Consider the following 18,186-nt stretch of genomic DNA (forward strand, 5'->3'; position numbering starts at 1 on the left):
AAGTGAAATTTTCAAAAATTCAGAAAAATGGCTGAAAACGACTAAATATGAAGGTTTCTTCGGGCGAACCGCTCTGGAAATGAAATCGGAACGCTCATTGACATTTCCCCAATCTGAAAGTCTGATAAATGCCAAAAAAATGACTAAGTCCAAAAAATTTTTTTTTTAACTTTTTTCAATTTTACCCCTCTGGGATATATTTTGTACCCACACACATTTGGAACTCTCCTGGCCTACCCTCACACATATTATTCCCTCATTTAGTGGATATTTTCACAAAAAAGTGAAATTTTCAAAAATTCAGAAAATTGGCTGAAAACGACTAAATATGAAGGATTCATCGGGCGAATCGCTCTGGAACTGAAATCGGAACGCTCACTGACATTTCCCCTATCTGAAAGTCTGATAAATGTTGAAAAAATGACTAAGCCCAAAAAAAAAAATTTTTAAACTTTTTTCAATTTTACCCCCGTGGGATATACATTCTACCCACACACATTTGGAACTCTCCTGGTGTACCCTCAAACATATTATTCGCTCATTTAGTGGATATTTTCACAAAAAAGTGAAATTTTCAAAAATTCAGAAAATTGCCTTAAAACGACTAAATATGAAGAACTCATCGGGCGAATCGCTCTGGAACTGAAATCGGAACGCTCACTGACATTTCCTATCTCTGAAAGTCTGATAAACGCTGAAAAAATGACTAAGTCCAAAAAAACATTTTTTTTCAACTTTTTTCAATTTTACCCAGTGGGATATACATTCTACCCACACTCATTTGGAACTCTCCTGGCATACCCTCACACATATTATCCCCTCATTTAGTGGATATTTTCACAAAAATTAAAATTTTCAAAAATTCAGAAAATTGGCTGAAAACGACTAAATATGAAGGATTCATTGGGCGAATCGCTCTGGAACTGAAATCGGAACGCTCACTGACATTTCCCCTATCTGAAAGTCTGATAAACGCCGGAAAATGACTAAGTCCAAAAAAAAATGTTTTTAAACTTTTTTCAATTTTACCCCCGTGGGATATATATTCTACCCACACACATTTGGAACTCTTCTGGCGTACCCTCACACATATTATTAACTCATTTAGTGGATATTTTCACAAAAAAGTGACATATTCAAAAATTCAGAAAATTGGCTGAAAACGGCTAAATATGAAGTACTCATCGGGCGAATCGCTCTGGAACTGAAATCGGAATTCTCACTGACATTTCCCCTATCTGAAAGTCTGATAAACGACGGAAAAATGACAGTCCAAAAAAAAAATTTTTTAAACTTTTTTCAATTTTACCCCCGTGGGATATATTTTGTACCCACACACATTTGGAACTCTCCTGGCATACCCTCACACATATTATTCCCTCATTTAGTGGATATTTTCACAAAAAAGTGAAATTTTCAAAAATTCAGAAAATTGGCTGAAAACGACTAAATATGAAGTACTCATCGGGCGAATGGCTCTGGAACTGAAATCGAAATGAACACTGACATTTCCCCTCTCTGAAAGTCTGATAAACGCTGAAAAAATGACTAAGTCCAAAAAAACATTTTTTTCAACTTTTTTCAATTTTACCCCCGTGGGATATATATTCTACCCACACACATTTGGAACTCTCCTGGCGTACCCTCACACATATTATTCCCTCATTTAGTGGATATTTTCACAAAAAAGTGAAATTTTCAAAAGTTCTGAAAATTGGCTGAAAATGACTAAATATGAAGGATTCATCGGGCGAATCGCTCTGGAACTGAAATCGGAACCCTCACTGACATTTCCCATCTCTGAAAGTCTGATAAACGCTGAAAAAATGACTAAGTCCAAAAAAACATTTTTTTCAACTTTTTTCAATTTTACCCCCGTGGGATATATATTGTACCCACACACATTTGGAACTCTCCTGGCGTACCCTCACACATATTATTCCCTCATTTAGTGGATATTTTCACAAAAAAGTTAAATTTTCAAAAATTCAGAAAATTTGCTGAAAACGACTAAATATGAAGGATTCATTGTGTGAATCGCTCTGGAACTGAAATCGGAACGCTCACTGACATTTCCCATCTCTGAAAGTCTGATAAATGCTGAAAAAATGACTAAGTCCAAAAAAACATTTTTTTCAACTTTTTTCAATTTTACCCCGTGGGATATATATTCTACCCACACTCATTTGGAACTCTCCTGGCATACCCTCACACATATTATTCCCTCATTTAGTGGATATTTTCACAAAAAAGTGAAATTTTCAAAAATTCTGAAAATTGGCTGAAAATGACTAAATATGAAGGATTCATCGGGCGAATCGCTCTGGAACTGAAATCGGAATGCTCACTGACATTTCCCCTATCTGAAAGTCTGATAAACGCGAAAAAAATGACTAAGTCCAAAAAAAAATTTTTTGCAACTTTTTTCAATTTTACCCCCGTGGGATATATATTCTACCCACACATATTTGGAACTCTCCTGGGGTACCCTCACACATATTATTCCCTCATTTAGTGGATATTTTCACAAAAATTGAAATTTTCAAAAATTCAGAAAATGGGCTGAAAATGACTAAATATGAAGTACTCATCGGGCGAATCGCTCTGGAACTGAAATCGGAATGCTCACTGACATTTCCCCTATCTGAAAGTCTGATAAACGACGGAAAAATGACCAAGTCCAATAAAAAATTTTTTGCAACTGTTTTCAATTTTACCCCCGTGGGATATATATTCTACCCACACACATTTGGAACTCTCCTGGCGTACCCTCACGCATATTATTCCGTCATTTAGTGGATATTTTCACAAAAAAGTGAAATTTTCAAAAATTCAGAAAAATGGCTGAAAACGACTAAATATGAAGGTTTCATTGGGCGAATCGCTCTGGAACTGAAATCGAAATGAACACTGACATTTCCCCTCTCTGAAAGTCTGATAAACGCTAAAAAAATGACTAAGTCCAAAAAAACATTTTTTTCAACTTTTTTCAATTTTACCCCCGTGGGATATATATTCTACCCACACACATTTGGAACTCTCCTGGCATACCCTCACACATATTATTCCCTCATTTAGTGGATATTTTCACAAAAAAGTGAAATTTTCAAAAATTCTGAAAATTGGCTGAAAACGACTAAATATGAAGGATTCATCGGGCGAACCGCTCTGGAACTGAAATCGGAACGCTCACTGACATTTCCCCTATCTGAAAGTCTGATAAACGCCAAAAAAATGACTAAGTCCAAAAAAAAATTTTTTTCAACTTTTTTAAATTTTACCCCCGTGGGATAAACATTCTACCCACACACATTTGGAACTCTCCTGGTGTACCCTCACACATATTATTCCCTCATTGAGTGGATATTTTCACAAAAAAGTGAAATTTTCAAAAATTCATAAAATTGGCTGAAAACGACTAAATATGAAAGATTCATCAGGCGTATCGCTCTGGAACTGAAATCGGAATGCTCACTGACATTTCCCCTCTCTGAAATACTGATAAACTCCAGAAAAATGACTAAGTCCAAAAAAATTTTTTTTTCAACTTTTTTCAATTTTAACCCCATGGGATATATATTCTACCCACACACATTTGGAACTCTCCTGGGGTACCCTCACACATATTATTCCCTCATTTAGTGGATATTTTCACAAAAAAGTGAAATTTTCAAAAATTCAGAAAATTGGCTGAAAACGACTAAATATGAAGGACTCATCGGGCGAATCGCTCTGGAACTGAAATCGGAACGCTCACTGACATTTCCACTAGCTGAAAGTCTGACATATGCTGAAAAAATGACTAAATCCAAAAAAAAATTTTTTTCAACTTTTTTCAATTTTACCCTCGTGGGATATATATTCTACCCACACACATTTGGAATTCTCCTGGGGTACCCTCACACATATTATTCCCTCATTTAGTGGATATTTTCACAAAAAAGTGAAATTTCCAAAAATTCAGAAAATTGGGTGAAAACAACTAAATATGAAGGACTCATCGGGCGAATCGCTCTGGAACTGAAATCGGAACGCTCACTGACATTTCCACTAGTTGAAAGTCTGACATATGCTGAAAAAATGACTAAATCCCAAAAAAAATTTTTTTCAACTTTTTTCAATTTTACCCTCGTGGGATATATATTCTACCCACACACATATGGAATTCTCCTGGGGTACCCTCACACATATTATTCCCTCATTTAGTGGATATTTTCACAAAAAAGTGAAATTTCCAAAAATTCAGAAAATTGGGTGAAAACAACTAAATATGAAGGACTCATCGGGCGAATCGCTCTGGAACTGAAATCGGAACGCTCACTGACATTTCCACTAGTTGAAAGTCTGACATATGCTGAAAAAATGACTAAATCCAAAAAAAAATTTTTTTCAACTTTTTTCAATTTTACCCTCGTGGGATATATATTCTACCCACACACATTTGGAATTCTCCTGGGGTACCCTCACACATATTATTCCCTCATTTAGTGGATATTTTCACAAAAAAGTGAAATTTCCAAAAATTCAGAAAATTGGGTGAAAACAACTAAATATGAAGGATTCATAGGGCGAATCGCTCTGGAACTGAAATCGGAACGCTCACTAAAATTTCCCCTATCTGAAAGTCTGACATATGCTGAAAAAATGACTAAGTCCAAAAAAAAATTTTTTTCAACTTTTTTCAATTTTACCCCCGTGGGATATATATTCTACCCACACACATTTGGAACTCTCCTGGGGTACCCTCACACATATTATTCCCTCATTTAGTGGATATTTTCACAAAAAAGTGAAATTTCCAAAAATTCAGAAAATTGGCTGAAAACGACTAAATATGAAGGACTCATCGGGTGAATTGCTCTGGAACTGAAATCGGAAAGCTCACTGACATTTCCCCTATCTGAAAGTCTGATAAACGCCAGAAAAATGACTAAGTCCCTAAAAAATTTTTTTTCAAATTTTTTCAATTTTACCCCCGTGGGATATATATTCTACCCACACACATTTGGAACTCTCCTGGGGTACCCTCACACATATTATTCCCTCATTTAGTGGATATTTTCACAAAAAAGTGAAATTTCCAAAAATTCAGAAAATTGGCTGAAAACGACTAAATATGAAGGACTCATCGGGTGAATTGCTCTGGAACTGAAATCGGAACGCTCACTGACATTTCCCCTATCTGAAAGTCTGAGAAACGGCGAAAAAATGACTAAGTCTAAAAAAATTTTTTTTAAAACTTTTTTCAATTTAACCCCCGTGGGATATATATTCTACCCACACACATTTGGAACTCTCCTGGGGTACCCTCACACATATTATTCCCTCATTTAGTGGATATTTTCACAAAAAAGTGAAATTTTCAAAAATTCAGAAAATTGGCTGAAAACAACTAAATATGAAGGATTCATCGGGCGAATCGCTCTGGAACTGAAATCGGAACGCTCACTGACATTTCCCCTATCTGAAAGTCTGATAAACGCCAGAAAAATGACTAAGTCCCTAAAAAAATTTTTTTCAACTTTTTTCAATTTTACCCCCGTGGGATAAACATTCTACCCACACACATTTGGAACTCTCCTGGTGTACCCTCACACATATTATTCCCTCATTTAGTGGATATTTTCACAAAAAAGTGAAATTTTCAAAAATTCAGAAAATTGGCTGAAAACGACTAAATATGAAAGATTCATCAGGCGTATCGCTCTGGAACTGAAATCGGAATGCTCACTGACATTTCCCCTATCTGAAAGTCTGATAAACGCTGAAACAATGACTAAGTCCAAAAAAAAATTGTTTTCAACTTTTTTCAATTTCACCCCCGTGGGATATATATTCTACCCACACACATTTGGAACTCTCCTGGGGTACCCTCACACATATTATTCCCTCATTTAGTGGATATTTTCACAAAAAAGTGAAATTTTCAAAAATTCTGAAAATTGGGTGAAAACGACTAAATATGAAGGACTCATCGGGCGAATCGCTCTGGAACTGAAATCGGAACGCTCACTGACATTTCCCCTATCTGAAAGTCTGAGAAACGCCGAAAAAATGAATAAATCCAAAAAAAAATTTTTTTAAACTTTTTTCAATTTTACCCCCATGGGATATATATTCTACCCACACACATGTGGAACTCTCCTGGGGTACCCTCACACATATTATTCCCTCATTTAGTGGATATTTTCACAAAAAAGTGACATTTTCAAAAATTCAGAAAATTGGCTGAAAACAACTAAATATGAAGGATTCATAGGGCGAATCGCTCTGGAACTGAAATCGGAACGTTCACTGACATTTCCCCTATCTGAAAGTCTGTTAAACGCCGGAAAAATGACTAAGTCCAAAAAAAATTTTTTTTAAAACTTGTTTCAATTTAACCCCCGTGGGATATATATTCTACCCACACACATTTGGAACTCTCCTGGGATACCCTCACACATATTATTCCCTCATTTAGTGGATATTTTCACAAAAAAGTGAAATTTTCAAAAATTCTGAAAATTGGCTGAAAACAACTAAATATGAAGGATTCATCGGGGGAATCGCTCTGGAACTGAAATCGGAACGCTCACTGACATTTCCCCTCTCTGAAATACTGAGAAACGCCAGAAAAATGACTAAGTCCAAAAAAATTTTTTTTTCAACTTTTTTCAATTTTATCCCCATGGGATATATATTCTACCCACACACATTTGAAACTCTCCTGGGGTACCCTCACACATATTATTCCCTCATTTAGTGGATATTTTCACAAAAAAGTGAAATTTTCAAAAATTCAGAAAATTGGCTGAAAACGACTAAATATGAAGGACTCATCGGGCGAATCGCTCTGGAACTGAAATCGGAACGCTCACTAAAATTTCCCCTATCTGAAAGTCTGACATATGCTGAAAAAATGACTAAGTCCAAAAAAAATTTTTTTTCAACTTTTTTCAATTTTACCCCCGTGGGATATATATTCTACCCACACACATTTGGAATTCTCCTGGGGTACCCTCACACATATTATTCCCTCATTTAGTGGATATTTTCACAAAAAAGTGCCATTTTCAAAAATTCAGAAAATTGGCTGAAAACAACTAAATATGAAGGATTCATAGGGCGAATCGCTCTGGAACTGAAATCGGAACGCTCACTGACATTTCCCCTATCTGAAAGTCTGATAAACGCCGGAAAAATGACTAAGTCCAAAAAAAATTTTTTTTAAACTTGTTTCAATTTAACCCCCGTGAGATATATATTCTACCCACACACATTTGGAACTCTCCTGGGGTACCCTCACACATATTATTCCCTCATTTAGTGGATATTTTCACAAAAAAGTGAAATTTTCAAAAATTCTGAAAATTGGCTGAAAACAACTAAATATGAAGGATTCATCGGGGGAATCGCTCTGGAACTGAAATCGGAATGCTCACTGACATTTCCCCTCTCTGAAATACTGATAAACTCCAGAAAAATGACTAAGTCCAAAAAAATTTTTTTTTCAACTTTTTTCAATTTTAACCCCATGGGATATATATTCTACCCACACACATTTGGAACTCTCCTGGGGTACCCTCACACATATTATTCCCTCATTTAGTGGATATTTTCACAAAAAAGTGAAATTTTCAAAAATTCAGAAAATTGGCTGAAAACGACTAAATATGAAGGACTCATCGGGCGAATCGCTCTGGAACTGAAATCGGAACGCTCACTGACATTTCCACTAGCTGAAAGTCTGACATATGCTGAAAAAATGACTAAATCCAAAAAAAAATTTTTTTCAACTTTTTTCAATTTTACCCTCGTGGGATATATATTCTACCCACACACATTTGGAATTCTCCTGGGGTACCCTCACACATATTATTCCCTCATTTAGTGGATATTTTCACAAAAAAGTGAAATTTCCAAAAATTCAGAAAATTGGGTGAAAACAACTAAATATGAAGGACTCATCGGGCGAATCGCTCTGGAACTGAAATCGGAACGCTCACTGACATTTCCACTAGTTGAAAGTCTGACATATGCTGAAAAAATGACTAAATCCCCAAAAAAATTTTTTTCAACTTTTTTCAATTTTACCCTCGTGGGATATATATTCTACCCACACACATATGGAATTCTCCTGGGGTACCCTCACACATATTATTCCCTCATTTAGTGGATATTTTCACAAAAAAGTGAAATTTCCAAAAATTCAGAAAATTGGGTGAAAACAACTAAATATGAAGGACTCATCGGGCGAATCGCTCTGGAACTGAAATCGGAACGCTCACTGACATTTCCACTAGTTGAAAGTCTGACATATGCTGAAAAAATGACTAAATCCAAAAAAAAATTTTTTTCAACTTTTTTCAATTTTACCCTCGTGGGATATATATTCTACCCACACACATTTGGAATTCTCCTGGGGTACCCTCACACATATTATTCCCTCATTTAGTGGATATTTTCACAAAAAAGTGAAATTTCCAAAAATTCAGAAAATTGGGTGAAAACAACTAAATATGAAGGATTCATAGGGCGAATCGCTCTGGAACTGAAATCGGAACGCTCACTAAAATTTCCCCTATCTGAAAGTCTGACATATGCTGAAAAAATGACTAAGTCCAAAAAAAAATTTTTTTCAACTTTTTTCAATTTTACCCCCGTGGGATATATATTCTACCCACACACATTTGGAACTCTCCTGGGGTACCCTCACACATATTATTCCCTCATTTAGTGGATATTTTCACAAAAAAGTGAAATTTCCAAAAATTCAGAAAATTGGCTGAAAACGACTAAATATGAAGGACTCATCGGGTGAATTGCTCTGGAACTGAAATCGGAAAGCTCACTGACATTTCCCCTATCTGAAAGTCTGATAAACGCCAGAAAAATGACTAAGTCCCTAAAAAAAATTTTTTCAACTTTTTTCAATTTTACCCCCGTGGGATATATATTCTACCCACACACATTTGGAACTCTCCTGGGGTACCCTCACACATATTATTCCATCATTTAGTGGATATTTTCACAAAAAAGTGAAATTTCCAAAAATTCAGAAAATTGGGTGAAAACGACTAAATATGAAGGACTCATCGGGTGAATTGCTCTGGAACTGAAATCGGAACGCTCACTGACATTTCCCCTATCTGAAAGTCTGAGAAACGGCGAAAAAATGACTAAGTCTAAAAAAATTTTTTTTAAAACTTTTTTCAATTTAACCCCCGTGGGATATATATTCTACCCACACACATTTGGAACTCTCCTGGGGTACCCTCACACATATTATTCCATCATTTAGTGGATATTTTCACAAAAAAGTGAAATTTTCAAAAATTCAGAAAATTGGCTGAAAACAACTAAATATGAAGGATTCATCGGGCGAATCGCTCTGGAACTGAAATCGGAACGCTCACTGACATTTCCCGTATCTGAAAGTCTGATAAACGCCAGAAAAATGACTAAGTCCCTAAAAAAATTTTTTTCAACTTTTTTCAATTTTACCCCCGTGGGATAAACATTCTACCCACACACATTTGGAACTCTCCTGGTGTACCCTCACACATATTATTCCCTCATTTAGTGGATATTTTCACAAAAAAGTGAAATTTTCAAAAATTCAGAAAATTGGCTGAAAACGACTAAATATGAAAGATTCATCAGGCGTATCGCTCTGGAACTGAAATCGGAATGCTCACTGACATTTCCCCTATCTGAAAGTCTGATAAACGCTGAAACAATGACTAAGTCCAAAAAAAAATTGTTTTCAACTTTTTTCAATTTCACCCCCGTGGGATATATATTCTACCCACACACATTTGGAACTCTCCTGGGGTACCCTCACACATATTATTCCCTCATTTAGTGGATATTTTCACAAAAAAGTGAAATTTTCAAAAATTCTGAAAATTGGCTGAAAACAACTAAATATGAAGGATTCATCGGGGGAATCGCTCTGGAACTGAAATCGGAACGCTCACTGACATTTCCCCTCTCTGAAATACTGAGAAACGCCAGAAAAATGACTAAGTCCAAAAAAATTTTTTTTTCAACTTTTTTCAATTTTATCCCCATGGGATATATATTCTACCCACACACATTTGAAACTCTCCTGGGGTACCCTCACACATATTATTCCCTCATTTAGTGGATATTTTCACAAAAAAGTGAAATTTTCAAAAATTCAGAAAATTGGCTGAAAACGACTAAATATGAAGGACTCATCGGGCGAATCGCTCTGGAACTGAAATCGGAACGCTCACTAAAATTTCCCCTATCTGAAAGTCTGACATATGCTGAAAAAATGACTAAGTCCAAAAAAAATTTTTTTTCAACTTTTTTCAATTTTACCCCCGTGGGATATATATTCTACCCACACACATTTGGAATTCTCCTGGGGTACCCTCACACATATTATTCCCTCATTTAGTGGATATTTTCACAAAAAAGTGCCATTTTCAAAAATTCAGAAAATTGGCTGAAAACAACTAAATATGAAGGATTCATAGGGCGAATCGCTCTGGAACTGAAATCGGAACGCTCACTGACATTTCCCCTATCTGAAAGTCTGATAAACGCCGGAAAAATGACTAAGTCCAAAAAAAATTTTTTTTAAACTTGTTTCAATTTAACCCCCGTGAGATATATATTCTACCCACACACATTTGGAACTCTCCTGGGGTACCCTCACACATATTATTCCCTCATTTAGTGGATATTTTCACAAAAAAGTGAAATTTTCAAAAATTCTGAAAATTGGCTGAAAACAACTAAATATGAAGGATTCATCGGGGGAATCGCTCTGGAACTGAAATCGGAATGCTCACTGACATTTCCCCTCTCTGAAATACTGATAAACTCCAGAAAAATGACTAAGTCCAAAAAAATTTTTTTTTCAACTTTTTTCAATTTTAACCCCATGGGATATATATTCTACCCACACACATTTGGAACTCTCCTGGGGTACCCTCACACATATTATTCCCTCATTTAGTGGATATTTTCACAAAAAAGTGAAATTTTCAAAAATTCAGAAAATTGGCTGAAAACGACTAAATATGAAGGACTCATCGGGCGAATCGCTCTGGAACTGAAATCGGAACGCTCACTGACATTTCCACTAGCTGAAAGTCTGACATATGCTGAAAAAATGACTAAATCCAAAAAAAAATTTTTTTCAACTTTTTTCAATTTTACCCTCGTGGGATATATATTCTACCCACACACATTTGGAATTCTCCTGGGGTACCCTCACACATATTATTCCCTCATTTAGTGGATATTTTCACAAAAAAGTGAAATTTCCAAAAATTCAGAAAATTGGGTGAAAACAACTAAATATGAAGGACTCATCGGGCGAATCGCTCTGGAACTGAAATCGGAACGCTCACTGACATTTCCACTAGTTGAAAGTCTGACATATGCTGAAAAAATGACTAAATCCCAAAAAAAATTTTTTTCAACTTTTTTCAATTTTACCCTCGTGGGATATATATTCTACCCACACACATATGGAATTCTCCTGGGGTACCCTCACACATATTATTCCCTCATTTAGTGGATATTTTCACAAAAAAGTGAAATTTCCAAAAATTCAGAAAATTGGGTGAAAACAACTAAATATGAAGGACTCATCGGGCGAATCGCTCTGGAACTGAAATCGGAACGCTCACTGACATTTCCACTAGTTGAAAGTCTGACATATGCTGAAAAAATGACTAAATCCAAAAAAAAATTTTTTTCAACTTTTTTCAATTTTACCCTCGTGGGATATATATTCTACCCACACACATTTGGAATTCTCCTGGGGTACCCTCACACATATTATTCCCTCATTTAGTGGATATTTTCACAAAAAAGTGAAATTTCCAAAAATTCAGAAAATTGGGTGAAAACAACTAAATATGAAGGATTCATAGGGCGAATCGCTCTGGAACTGAAATCGGAACGCTCACTAAAATTTCCCCTATCTGAAAGTCTGACATATGCTGAAAAAATGACTAAGTCCAAAAAAAAATTTTTTTCAACTTTTTTCAATTTTACCCCCGTGGGATATATATTCTACCCACACACATTTGGAACTCTCCTGGGGTACCCTCACACATATTATTCCCTCATTTAGTGGATATTTTCACAAAAAAGTGAAATTTCCAAAAATTCAGAAAATTGGCTGAAAACGACTAAATATGAAGGACTCATCGGGTGAATTGCTCTGGAACTGAAATCGGAAAGCTCACTGACATTTCCCCTATCTGAAAGTCTGATAAACGCCAGAAAAATGACTAAGTCCCTAAAAAAAATTTTTTCAACTTTTTTCAATTTTACCCCCGTGGGATATATATTCTACCCACACACATTTGGAACTCTCCTGGGGTACCCTCACACATATTATTCCATCATTTAGTGGATATTTTCACAAAAAAGTGAAATTTCCAAAAATTCAGAAAATTGGGTGAAAACGACTAAATATGAAGGACTCATCGGGTGAATTGCTCTGGAACTGAAATCGGAACGCTCACTGACATTTCCCCTATCTGAAAGTCTGAGAAACGGCGAAAAAATGACTAAGTCTAAAAAAATTTTTTTTAAAACTTTTTTCAATTTAACCCCCGTGGGATATATATTCTACCCACACACATTTGGAACTCTCCTGGGGTACCCTCACACATATTATTCCATCATTTAGTGGATATTTTCACAAAAAAGTGAAATTTTCAAAAATTCAGAAAATTGGCTGAAAACAACTAAATATGAAGGATTCATCGGGCGAATCGCTCTGGAACTGAAATCGGAACGCTCACTGACATTTCCCGTATCTGAAAGTCTGATAAACGCCAGAAAAATGACTAAGTCCCTAAAAAAATTTTTTTCAACTTTTTTCAATTTTACCCCCGTGGGATAAACATTCTACCCACACACATTTGGAACTCTCCTGGTGTACCCTCACACATATTATTCCCTCATTTAGTGGATATTTTCACAAAAAAGTGAAATTTTCAAAAATTCAGAAAATTGGCTGAAAACGACTAAATATGAAAGATTCATCAGGCGTATCGCTCTGGAACTGAAATCGGAATGCTCACTGACATTTCCCCTATCTGAAAGTCTGATAAACGCTGAAACAATGACTAAGTCCAAAAAAAAATTGTTTTCAACTTTTTTCAATTTCACCCCCGTGGGATATATATTCTACCCACACACATTTGGAACTCTCCTGGGGTACCCTCACACATATTATTCCCTCATTTAATGGATATTTTCACAAAAAAGTGAAATTTTCAAAAATTCTGAAAATTGGCTGAAAACAACTAAATATGAAGGATTCATCGGGGGAATCGCTCTGGAACTGAAATCGGAACGCTCACTGACATTTCCCCTCTCTGAAATACTGAGAAACGCCAGAAAAATGACTAAGTCCAAAAAAATTTTTTTTTCAACTTTTTTCAATTTTATCCCCATGGGATATATATTCTACCCACACACATTTGAAACTCTCCTGGGGTACCCTCACACATATTATTCCCTCATTTAGTGGATATTTTCACAAAAAAGTGAAATTTTCAAAAATTCAGAAAATTGGCTGAAAACGACTAAATATGAAGGACTCATCGGGCGAATCGCTCTGGAACTGAAATCGGAACGCTCACTAAAATTTCCCCTATCTGAAAGTCTGACATATGCTGAAAAAATGACTAAGTCCAAAAAAAATTTTTTTTCAACTTTTTTCAATTTTACCCCCGTGGGATATATATTCTACCCACACACATTTGGAATTCTCCTGGGGTACCCTCACACATATTATTCCCTCATTTAGTGGATATTTTCACAAAAAAGTGCCATTTTCAAAAATTCAGAAAATTGGCTGAAAACAACTAAATATGAAGGATTCATAGGGCGAATCGCTCTGGAACTGAAATCGGAACGCTCACTGACATTTCCCCTATCTGAAAGTCTGATAAACGCCGGAAAAATGACTAAGTCCAAAAAAAATTTTTTTTAAACTTGTTTCAATTTAACCCCCGTGAGATATATATTCTACCCACACACATTTGGAACTCTCCTGGGGTACCCTCACACATATTATTCCCTCATTTAGTGGATATTTTCACAAAAAAGTGAAATTTCCAAAAATTCAGAAAATTGGGTGAAAACGACTAAATATGAAGGACTCATCGGGTGAATTGCTCTGGAACTGAAATCGGAACGCTCACTGACATTTCCCCTATCTGAAAGTCTGAGAAACGGCGAAAAAATGACTAAGTCTAAAAAAATTTTTTTTAAAACTTTTTTCAATTTAACCCCCGTGGGATATATATTCTACCCACACACATTTGGAACTCTCCTGGGGTACCCTCACACATATTATTCCATCATTTAGTGGATATTTTCACAAAAAAGTGAAATTTTCAAAAATTCAGAAAATTGGCTGAAAACAACTAAATATGAAGGATTCATCGGGCGAATCGCTCTGGAACTGAAATCGGAACGCTCACTGACATTTCCCGTATCTGAAAGTCTGATAAACGCCAGAAAAATGACTAAGTCCCTAAAAAAATTTTTTTCAACTTTTTTCAATTTTACCCCCGTGGGATAAACATTCTACCCACACACATTTGGAACTCTCCTGGTGTACCCTCACACATATTATTCCCTCATTTAGTGGATATTTTCACAAAAAAGTGAAATTTTCAAAAATTCAGAAAATTGGCTGAAAACGACTAAATATGAAAGATTCATCAGGCGTATCGCTCTGGAACTGAAATCGGAATGCTCACTGACATTTCCCCTATCTGAAAGTCTGATAAACGCTGAAACAATGACTAAGTCCAAAAAAAAATTGTTTTCAACTTTTTTCAATTTCACCCCCGTGGGATATATATTCTACCCACACACATTTGGAACTCTCCTGGGGTACCCTCACACATATTATTCCCTCATTTAGTGGATATTTTCACAAAAAAGTGAAATTTTCAAAAATTCTGAAAATTGGCTGAAAACAACTAAATATGAAGGATTCATCGGGGGAATCGCTCTGGAACTGAAATCGGAACGCTCACTGACATTTCCCCTCTCTGAAATACTGAGAAACGCCAGAAAAATGACTAAGTCCAAAAAAATTTTTTTTTCAACTTTTTTCAATTTTATCCCCATGGGATATATATTCTACCCACACACATTTGAAACTCTCCTGGGGTACCCTCACACATATTATTCCCTCATTTAGTGGATATTTTCACAAAAAAGTGAAATTTTCAAAAATTCAGAAAATTGGCTGAAAACGACTAAATATGAAGGACTCATCGGGCGAATCGCTCTGGAACTGAAATCGGAACGCTCACTAAAATTTCCCCTATCTGAAAGTCTGACATATGCTGAAAAAATGACTAAGTCCAAAAAAAATTTTTTTTCAACTTTTTTCAATTTTACCCCCGTGGGATATATATTCTACCCACACACATTTGGAATTCTCCTGGGGTACCCTCACACATATTATTCCCTCATTTAGTGGATATTTTCACAAAAAAGTGCCATTTTCAAAAATTCAGAAAATTGGCTGAAAACAACTAAATATGAAGGATTCATAGGGCGAATCGCTCTGGAACTGAAATCGGAACGCTCACTGACATTTCCCCTATCTGAAAGTCTGATAAACGCCGGAAAAATGACTAAGTCCAAAAAAAATTTTTTTTAAACTTGTTTCAATTTAACCCCCGTGAGATATATATTCTACCCACACACATTTGGAACTCTCCTGGGGTACCCTCACACATATTATTCCCTCATTTAGTGGATATTTTCACAAAAAAGTGAAATTTCCAAAAATTCAGAAAATTGGGTGAAAACGACTAAATATGAAGGACTCATCGGGTGAATTGCTCTGGAACTGAAATCGGAACGCTCACTGACATTTCCCCTATCTGAAAGTCTGAGAAACGGCGAAAAAATGACTAAGTCTAAAAAAATTTTTTTTAAAACTTTTTTCAATTTAACCCCCGTGGGATATATATTCTACCCACACACATTTGGAACTCTCCTGGGGTACCCTCACACATATTATTCCCTCATTTAGTGGATATTTTCACAAAAAAGTGAAATTTTCAAAAATTCAGAAAATTGGCTGAAAACAACTAAATATGAAGGATTCATCGGGCGAATCGCTCTGGAACTGAAATCGGAACGCTCACTGACATTTCCCCTATCTGAAAGTCTGATAAACGCCAGAAAAATGACTAAGTCCCTAAAAAAATTTTTTTCAACTTTTTTCAATTTTACCCCCGTGGGATATATATTCTACCCACACACATTTGGAACTATCCTGGGGTACCCTCACAAATATTATTCCCTCATTTAGTGGATATTTTCACAAAAAAGTGATATTTTCAAAAATTCAGAAAATTGGCTGAAAACGACTAAATATGAAGGACTCAACGGGCGAATCGCTCTGGAACTGAAATCGGAATGCTCACTGACATTTCCCCTATCTGAAAGTCTGACAAACGCTGAAAAAATGACTAAGTCCAAAAAAGAATTCTTTTCAACTTTTTTCAATTTTACCCCCGTGGGATATATATTTTACCCACACACATTTGGAACTCTCCTGGGGTACCCTCACACATATTATTCCCTCATTTAGTGGATATTTTCACAAAAAAGTGAAATTTTCAAAAATTCATAAAATTGGCTGAAAACGACTAAATATGAAGGACTCATCGGGTGAATTGCTCTGGAACTGAAATCGGAACGCTCACTGACATTTCCCCTATCTGAAAGTCTGAGAAACGTCGAAAAAATGACTAAGTCTAATAAAAAATTTTTTTAAACTTTTTTCAATTTAACCCCCATGGGATATATATTCTACCCACACACATTTGGAACTCTCCTGGGGTACCCTCACACATATTATTCCCTCATTTAGTGGATATTTTCACAAAAAAGTGAAATTTTAAAAAATTCAGAAAATTGGCTGAAAACAACTAAATATGAAGGATTCATCGGGCGAATCGCTCTGGAACTGAAATCGGAATGCTCACTGACATTTCCCCTATCTGAAAGTCTGATAAACGCCAGAAAAATGACTAAGTCCCTAAAAAAATTTTTTTTAACTTTTTTCAATTTTACCCCCGTGGGATATATATTCTACCCACACACATTTGGAACTCTCCTGGGGTACCCTCACACATATTATTCCCTCATTTAGTGGATATTTTCACAAAAAAGTGAAATTTTCAAAAATTCAGAAAATTGGCTGAAAACGACTAAATATGAAGGACTCATCGGGTGAATTGCTCTGGAACTGAAATCGGAACGCTTACTGACATTTCCCCTATCTGAAAGTCTGAGAAACGCCAGAAAAATGACTAAGTCCCTAAAAAATTTTTTTTAAACTTTTTTCAATTTTACCCCCGTGGGATATATATTCTACCCACACACATTTGGAACTATCCTGGGGTACCCTCACAAATATTATTCCCTCATTTAGTGGATATTTTCACAAAAAAGTGATATTTTCAAAAATTCAGAAAATTGGCTGAAAACGACTAAATATGAAGGACTCAACGGGCGAATCGCTCTGGAACTGAAATCGGAATGCTCACTGACATTTCCCCTATCTGAAAGTCTGATAAACGCTGAAACAATGACTAAGTCCAAAAAAAAATTGTTTTCAACTTTTTTCAATTTTACCCCCGTGGGATATATATTCTACCCACACACATTTGGAACTATCCTGGGGTGCCCTCACAAATATTATTCCCTCATTTAGTGGATATTTTCACAAAAGAGTGAAATTTTCAAAAATTCAGAAAATTGGCTGAAAACGACTAAATATGAAGGACTCATCGGGCGAATCACTCTGGAACTGAAATCGGAACGCTCACTGACATTTCCCCTAGCTGAAAGTCTGATAAACGCCGGAAAAATGACTAAGTCTAAAAAAAATTTTTTTTAAACTTTTTTCAATTTAACCCCCGTGGGATATATATTCCACCCACACACATTTGGAACTTTCCTGGGGTACCCTCACGCATATTATTCCCTCATTTAGTGGATATTTTCACAAAAAAGTCAAATTTTCAAAAATTCAGAAAATTGGCTGAAAACAACTAAATATGAAGGATTCATCGGGCGAATCGCTCTGGAACTGAAATCGGAACGCTCACTGACATTTCCCCTATCTGAAAGTCTGATAAACGCCAGAAAAATGAC

This window comes from Phyllobates terribilis, unplaced genomic scaffold, assembly GCF_046119375.1.
Source record: "Phyllobates terribilis strain yellow unplaced genomic scaffold, ASM4611937v1 Scaffold_8__6_contigs__length_399053987, whole genome shotgun sequence".
Classification (NCBI taxonomy): domain Eukaryota; kingdom Metazoa; phylum Chordata; class Amphibia; order Anura; family Dendrobatidae; genus Phyllobates; species Phyllobates terribilis.